This window comes from Seriola dumerili, unplaced genomic scaffold (genome assembly GCF_002260705.1).
Source record: "Seriola dumerili isolate Sdu_G_001 unplaced genomic scaffold, Sdu_1.0 BDQW01000216.1, whole genome shotgun sequence".
In the NCBI taxonomy this organism is placed as follows: Eukaryota; Metazoa; Chordata; class Actinopteri; order Carangiformes; family Carangidae; genus Seriola; species Seriola dumerili.
Window position 1 is genome coordinate 1,273,063 of NW_019174471.1, and position 9,180 is coordinate 1,282,242.

The following is a 9,180-nucleotide window of genomic DNA, read 5'->3' on the forward strand; positions in this document are numbered from 1 at the left end:
AATCAAATTTGAAATACATTAAGTTTTACAAACTGTTCTTATAATGAACAATAATCAGTTTCTGAAGAGGGAATATAAATAAACTAGACGTGGGCGTACTCATGCCTGACTGCCAGTGTATCAGCAGCAGTAAATGAGACCCCAGTGCTGAGACCAGGGTGTGTCGCAGGAAGACTGTTGCCTACTGCCTCGACCACAAAGCCATGCTGGTCAGAGACACTGCCCCAGTTTCCATATTTAACCCCACATCATCTGTGTGTGTGTTTAGCATACAGTACATCATTGGTGCCAGCTGCAGAGTTAGCAGGGTGAGCCATGCCACCCATTGAACCCAGCCGATTTGATTTAACACAGTCATTTGAATGGATGAAAAACAGACAATGCAGTTTTGTTTGTTCCTTTTCGGCTCCTTCTGCTTCTACAGCGTGTCCCCACATGACCACAGGAGCAGAACCTTTTCATTAGTCTGGTCCTAAAGTGGGACGCATTTGGATTTGGGTTCAGAAAGTGAAAAACTCAAGGATCTTTTGACCCTGGTGAGGTGCAATAGTTTGAGCTGAGCTACTGTTTTCCACCTCCTGCTCACAACTGTGGTGTGGCCACTCAGAAATAATCTGGATTCAACAAAGGAAGGAAATCCACGGAAAAGGCAGTTTCTATTGTGCTGTCTGCTAACAAATGTTCCGAGTGTATGTGTGGATTAGTCACGCGTTTATGTGTGTGTGTTTGTGTGTGTGTGCAAACCCATATGTGTCTATACGTGTGCGTTCCTGGGCCGGTGAGTGTGTGTCCCCTGGCTGCCAAAAAAGCAGAGGTGAAGGTTAAGCCTCTTTCTAATCTGCCCTGACACACTGCTATTGTATGTAAACAAAGACGCACCATGATAAGCACACATGATGTTAAAGCTGCAAAAATAACTCCTGACAGTACTGCAATATTGCAATTACAATTTAAATTGCAACTTTTTAAAATTAATTACACAGTATCTGAAATCTTTGCCCAGAGAATAAGGGTGTATTTCTAAAAAAAAAAAATTTGGAGACTGAAAACAATGAGCCTTAATCATACAGTGTTTAGAACGACTGAGAGAAGATCTGTGAGTCTACAGGGGAGAGAAGAGACAGAAGTAGGAAAATGAGTGGCATATGTACAGGGTTTTCCATAGGCTTAACACTGGCAGGCTCCAGGGTGATGGGTGACATAACACATTGAACCTAATCCCAAAAATCTCTCTGCATTTTCTCTTCCTCCTGTTCCCTTAATATACAACAACACAAAGTGCTTGATTAATCCTAAAGAAGGGCGGGGGTCGGGTTCTGCTATATGCGGGAGTCTTGGGGGCTCTTGTGTATCTCGCTCAAGGACGCTTGACCAGGGTAGATACTCTGGACCCAGGAGGTCCCTCTGAAAGCTGGTCGTCCTTCTCCTTCAGACACAAAAGAATGTTTTTTTTATGAGGAGAAACACTATGACGTGACCAATACCTGATCTGAACTTCCTTTGTTAAACATTGAATGACAATCTAGATCATAACATGTTAATGATCAGATTTTAACTCGTCGTAAATCATTAACCCTTTAGAAATTCTCAGCTCAGGAAATATTGTGTGGCTTGATACATACATACATACATACATACATACTTTTTAAATACACTTGCGCAGTCCAGCTGCTGGTTTGAAACCGGATATGTGCCAGCTGCTGGGATATCTAGTGTGCGCTCAACTGTGCCGCCGAGCAAGGCATCGCAGCATTAACTGCTCCGGTGCAACTATAATTAACTCAGATATGTGAAAAGACAAATGCCTCTTCCCTGGTGTAACACGGCTAAAAGAGCAAGAGAAAAGTGAGAGGTTCACGCTCCGTCAGACAAAGTGTGAGATCACTTCTGTGAAGAGCTGCACAGTCATCGCCATCCCCAAAATGATATCATGGTGCTGCTGGGGGGCTGTGACACACCAGTCTGCCGTTAGGAACGGTGGATTTTAACAAAACCAGACAACACAACTGAAAATTGGCAGTTTCAGTGTCAATATTTGTCTGCCTCCAGCTACACTAACTTTTACTTTAAGGGTTTGGGCAGTGAATGTGGAGCTGTTCACTGTCCAAGGTCGATGTGGCTGTAAAACAACTGCAGGGCAGTTTAAGATCCCTACATTACTACTATGTGGACCTATGATTGTGAAGTCTCACATGCACAGAGGGAAACGCTGACCTCTCCGGAGTCTGGTTAGGTGTATGATGTCACTGGTGGATAGATAATGGGTGGGATCCATCCAGAAACTTGGACTTTGAAATGGACAGGGGAGGGGAGTTATACTGTATGTCTGAACAGGAGAAAGACAGTATCACTAAAGGATATTTTATTACAACCTGAGTTGTATTTTTGTATTTTTGTCCATTATTTCAGCCATTTATGAAGACTAGGTAATCACCTGATTGCAGTAAGTTGCAGATGGTAGCATAGAAGAAATACAAACCTATTTTGATTTAACTTTCAAAGCAAAAATGCCAATATTTTCAACTTCTGAAATGTGAGGATTTGCCATCGTTGTTTCATTATATATGATAATAAATTAAATAGACAAAAACATTTTGGAGACATCACCTTGTGCTTTAAGAATTTATCATAAACAAATTTCATCTCTCTCTGCATAGGAGCTCTGTGTACACATCAGCAGTCAGTCAGAAGAGAACCAGGAAGTCAAAATTAGCTTAATATCACGTGATAGAACCCAGTAGATATAAACAGGAATTGGTTCATAGTGACAGTGTGAAAGCTCACAAAAGTCTCATCTAAAATACTCAAACTGATGTTCAAAGCAATGAACAGTGTTTCGTTGTTGCAGTACATGACAGTTGCAGAGTTGCAGTCTCTTCATGTGTGTAAGACAAAAAAACATTTTCTAACTAATTTCGTTTGATTTTTAGCCACAATGTGCATTCATTTGTTCAGCTATAACATGATAAAACTGTATCATCACAGTATTGATGAACTGATCAATAGTCATTTTGATTTTTTCTTGGCTCCAATTCCAACCACAAGCTAGAGACATCACCTCTGCCTGCGTCACACTTTCTGTCCTGAAATAATCTGTAATGCACTTTTAAAGAGAATGAAAAACTCTCTCTTCTTTAATTGCCAACAATTTAATAAAACTACACAAAGTACTTCAAAGTACTCGCACATATGTATCATGTGTGCAGTGTGTGATTATGAATTAAAGCAGACAGTCTCAACATGGTCTGGAAAAACAAATTGTTCAGTGGCCTGGGCTTGTAGCCACTGTGAAGAGCTCAACTCTGATGTCACTTTCTAAGAGAGGTGGGACACTTCCTCTGAACACTCAGCTTACTCAGTTACCATGCAAGTGGCTGTATACTGTAGGTGTGTGTGTGTGGGGGGGTGTGTGTGTGTGTGTGTGTGTGTGTGTGTGTGTGTGTGTGTGTGACAGAATGAGTTTATGGCTCTGTGGTTGTTCCTACTGCTTCTCTTCTTCCTGACGCTTCACAGAGACCAGTTAATATAGTGACTGAAGAAGCAATAAAAATTTCGTCTGCAGCTAAACGATGTTTAGCTGAAATCAGTGGGACGAGTCATGAGTAACAGTCATCATCATAATATTTTACCAACAACATAATCTAGATTCATTTTCATCATTGTGCAAGCTTAGTGTTGACTTTGTTGATTCTGCCACTGCTCTGTCTTTAACTTTAATGTGGAAGAGGTGTGTGTGTGTGTGTGTGTGTGTGTGTGTGTGTGTATATATATTTGAGGCCATTTCCTCTTTTTTCCAGCAGCCACACTTCTGTTTTTGTTTCTGCTGATATATCGAAACAGCTGATGTGGGACTTTTAGCCCATGCTGAGTTCTCTTGTTCTCTATATCTCTATCTCTATCTCACACATACACACACGCACATGTGCGCACGCGCACACGCGCACACACGCACACACACACACACACACACACACAGGAACTGCTCATATGAATAGTAATAGTTTGAACTTATTATTATTGGGTGAAACAGTGGTTTCCAAAATCACATCAAATCAAGAGAAAAAAAATAAGTGTCCTGAATCAAATCTGCAACTTGAAGAATTTAATCGAATTTATTTTAAGCTGGTAATTCACTCTACTAATCTTCAGACTCTTTAAAGGTTTAATTTGTTCTTTTAGACCATAAGCTGGACCTCTTTGATTATGTAGAGTGGGTATGTGAGGTATGCTCCAGTAAAATCTTTGTTACTAAATTCCTCTAGCAAGATGCTTTACAGGTAATCGATTAAATGAAACAATTTCTCACTTTGCTCGACCAGTTCAGCAAGCACTGGTCTCAATCAGTAACTAGTTTGGACTAATTGTCTCTGTTTGAGTTATAACCTGCTCTGTAAACCTCTGGGTCACACTCCGCCCGACTAATCAATACACACATCCTCTACTTCAAAGGCTCATCGCTGGTATCTATATGTGTGTGTGTGTGTGTGTGTTTGTGTGTGTGTATGAGGAGGAGAAACAATAAGAGGAAAGGTGCCATTACTCCCATGAACACACACACACACACACACACACACACACACACACACACACACAGCATGACCCTCCCTCTCTGAGTTTACATGAAAGCAGAAGGAGGGCAGGGAGGCAAGAGACTCTGTCATCCGATACCTGTTCACACCCTGTAAATCACAACCCCAAGTACGCCCACGGGGGAATCCTCCGTACTGTGGAGAGTGGAGGTGCTGTATCATAAAACCCCCTCACCACACACTCTTGTGTAAACTGCAAGAATGCCTGAATTGGTTTTGATATATATACCTGTGTGGAGGTTTATCACACACTGCAAAACTTTAGTTACTTTGTAAACTGTTCAGATTTATAGCAACTGTCAATAAAATTGGAAATCCCTTAGAATGACAATTTTTCACTGTGGTTGGGTGTGTGTGTGTGTGTGTGTGTGTGTGTGTGTGTGTGTGTGTGTACACTGAGGTCTGAGGTGTCCCTGTGTCCAGCTGCCATCACACTAATCTGAGCAAGATGCTATCTCTGACATTCCTGGCACGCCATTCAGTCTATTTCATCAAGCCACACAATCACAGCACTCACCTAACACACACATACGCATGCGCACACACACGCGCACACACACACACACACACACACGTGGATGTCACATGAGAAGCCTATGGATTCTTCAAATTGAGCATCAAATGTGCAGGAGTTTTGACCCATAAAAGGACTATCTATATATTACAGGGCCTCTATATTTAATCTTGGATTATTTATATCAGATGTGCATGCAAGTTGGCCGTGAAGTCACACAAAAAAGAAGTAAACTATGACTCAGATTTAAGAGATTCTCATCAAAATGTTTGTTTATTTCAATGTGAGTTTTAATACTTTTACTACACTTGGTTAAAACGAAGTAACGTTAGCTGTTGCTATTTAGAGCAAGTAAAAACAATACCAGTTTTACCTTTAGTCTTGAACTGAGGTCTTTGGTTTAAAACATCCTCATACTCTGTTGTTGTGCAATCACACCTAAGCCTTCGGCAAATTCACTTTCTCATGTGTTTGCAGCTTTTCACTGTTTATAGAGAGTTGCAAAACCTGCAAGAAAAATGTGGAACTGCTTCCAAAAAGTCCAGTTTTGCTACTAGGACTTACACTAATATTCAATACTCTTACCAGTCTTTTAGATCAGGACTCTATTTAAAATATGCTATTAAAAACTAAACTATTTAAAATATGCAAGTAACAGTTTTATAATCTCAAAATATCAGTAATAACTCCCTTAGACACAAACATTATGTCGTGGAAGTTTAACTTTGTTATAAAACTCTATATTGATATTTGATGTATTTACATGCAATAAATGTTCAGAGATTTCTATAATCCAGCATTTAAAATGAGGCTGTACCTTTAATTATTTTTCCTGATACAAAAGTAAAAGCAGCATGTTAGTGTGCACATTCTCTTTGACACACCTAACCCCCCCCCCACACACACACACGCACACACCCAATCACAGACAGACGCCCATAAACAATAACTCACACTCAGACATGATCTCTGACACCTTATTACAAAAAAATACATACCAAAACTCTCAAACACACACAGAGTAACACACAGTTGTTTATGTGAGAAGCTGGTGGTATGTTCACCATCAAGCTCTACAACAACTAAGAGTGCTATGGCTGATGAAACCCCGATAAGAGAGACAGAGACGCAGAGAGACAGAGCCCACAGGCCTGTGGTTTCTCTTCAAATGCAGGGAGTGGCCTAAAGCCCCAGGGAGGTAGGTGTGTGTCTGTGTGTGCGTGCGTGCGTGCGTGCGTGCAAGTGTGCAACAAACAGAAAGACTATATTGTAATTAGTCTCAGGAGGCGTACACATGCAGGTCAGCGATCCTCTGTCACCGACTATGTTCAGACACTGTGTGTGTGCATGAATGTCCACAGCTCCTGTGAATAGGTGAAGTGGCAGAGCTAAGAAATTAATGGCCCTTTTCTGTTGCACTTTGCTCTCAGGTACTTTCCTGTTTTTTAAAGCAGGAAACTAGGTCCAATTTTAGCCCCGGGGCATAGTTCCTGCTCTCAAAAAGTCCCTACTCCTGAGACAGGACTTTATAATGGCCCAGCAACTATGACAAGATTATAGTCAAGCTAAACAAAACTTTGAAAGACAGCTGAAAGGACAAATTAATGAATTACTGTAGCTCAACTACCTGCATGCATCTGTAGAATCAATCAATCTGATTAGTAAAACAGGCTCCTGCCAAAAAGAATCTCACACAATATATGCAGATGACACACTGCTGTGCATTCAGAAAGTATTCAGACCCCCTCAATTTTATTCACATTTAGTTATGTTGCAGCTTTATGCTACAATCAATAGGAGGCACCTGAACTAATTTTCAAATAAAGGCTCTGAATAAAAATTCAGTTTTCGCTATTTCATTGTGGGGCATTGAGTGAAAAAAATAATTTATATAATTTTAGCACGAGGCTGCAACATAACAAAATGTGAGAAAAAGGTGAAGGGGTCTGAAGACTTTCTGAATGCACTGTGGCTGTTTGACCTCACCCAATATGCAGCATATCTTGCATTTCAGTTGCATTAAGTGTCTGTGAGTAATGTTAGCTAACATTACTGATTCTTGGAAGGAAAGTAACAGATACTGTACGTACTGGTCACTGCTGTAGCCTCAGGATGCTCTTAAAAATGCATAAATTAGACAAAACAGGAGCTAGACTATAATAATCAATAATCAAATGAGTAAAATATGACAAAGTATTAAAAGACTCAGACTAAAACTAAATCAAAATCAGGAGCCAAAAGTGACATTGTGGCACAGGATGGAGCAACAAAACATAACACATGCAGAATTCATTCAGAATACATGGAAAAACTGTTGTTGCTGATATCAACATCAGCCATTAACCAAGACAAACTTTCTTTAACGTCTTTTTAATGCTTCCTTGATGCCATGGAAAAATATAGGTCCTGACTTCTGTTCCTATTCGGTGCAAAGAGCTCAAGCTTGAATGAATGTGAATAAGCTCTTGTGCATTTGACTATCAATTGGATGCACAACCACAACCAGTGTTGCTTCTACACATGGAGATGACAGAAAGGGACAAGACTTGCAGACAGAAATGCTTGGTTAAATTATGCTCCCTGTGAACTTTACTATCAGACTTTTTATATTTGCTTGAACAAACACACACATTCAGAGGGGAATGTGTTGGGCGATCCACTGATAAAATATTCATACCGCATAAAAGGGGTCAGAGCAGAGAGCAGAGAGGACACACACATTTTTGGAAGCTTGTTACATAAAAAAGTGATGGCAGCCAGACTGTGTGTGTTTTTAAGAGTTAGAAATGCAGTGAAGCCCAAAGCGCGCACACACACACACACACACACACACACACACACACACACACACACACACACACACACACACACAAGGTGAATGATGCTCTCAGGGATAATTAAACAGGAAGTTTAAAAAAGGTCAAGCTGTGTGCAGTCTGCATTCTGTCATAGTTTATAGAGGCCTGTGGCCCCATTTGATTCCTTCCATTTAGGAATGATAGAAGAAATGGTGCATGGCGTCATGTCTGATGCATCCATCTGCACCAACAGACCATTAATAGTGACAGAACTTTTAGCAGAGGGGTCTTGGTCAGGTCAGGGTCTCGTTTTCCAGCTCCTCACTTACTACACAGTGCTGTGCATGTTGACCCTAGGCTAGGAACACAAATACTTTGTCCAAATGGGGTGATCAATATCCTTGCTGTGGTGCACGACAGTAAGTGATATAATGGTGTGGCCTTCAGTCCCTGATAATGACCTCAATCACAAATACATAGAAGTCAGTCTGCAGCTGACTGCCCACAGACTGAGGGCTAAATAACAGTGTCCGAATGCTTGTTTTTCATTTGAGTAGGTGTTTGCAAACATGTGGGAAACAGGTCAGAATAGTAAAAAAGTCACCAATATATGAAATCATCTATCCCATATTACATTTTGTGCACTTATTCCTGTCAGGTTCAGAGTCTATGTCTGGGTATGAACTCTGCAGCCTGTAGTATACACATACAGTATATATACGTATATATATATATATATATATAGATATATATATATATANTGCACCAACAGACCATTAATAGTGACAGAACTTTTAGCAGAGGGGTCTTGGTCAGGTCAGGGTCTCGTTTTCCAGCTCCTCACTTACTACACAGTGCTGTGCATGTTGACCCTAGGCTAGGAACACAAATACTTTGTCCAAATGGGGTGATCAATATCCTTGCTGTGGTGCACGACAGTAAGTGATATAATGGTGTGGCCTTCAGTCCCTGATAATGACCTCAATCACAAATACATAGAAGTCAGTCTGCAGCTGACTGCCCACAGACTGAGGGCTAAATAACAGTGTCCGAATGCTTGTTTTTCATTTGAGTAGGTGTTTGCAAACATGTGGGAAACAGGTCAGAATAGTAAAAAAGTCACCAATATATGAAATCATCTATCCCATATTACATTTTGTGCACTTATTCCTGTCAGGTTCAGAGTCTATGTCTGGGTATGAACTCTGCAGCCTGTAGTATACACATACAGTATATATACGTATATATATATATATATATATAGATATATATATATATA

At 40.5% G+C, this 9,180-nt stretch overlaps 1 protein-coding gene across 1 annotated transcript in view; it reads right to left on the minus strand.

Annotated features, from left to right (window-relative positions):
• Nucleotides 1-9,180, minus strand: part of LOC111228201 (mastermind-like protein 3) — a 67,424-nt gene that overhangs the window by 42,453 nt on the left and 15,791 nt on the right. The gene's annotated exons all lie outside the window — the stretch shown is intronic.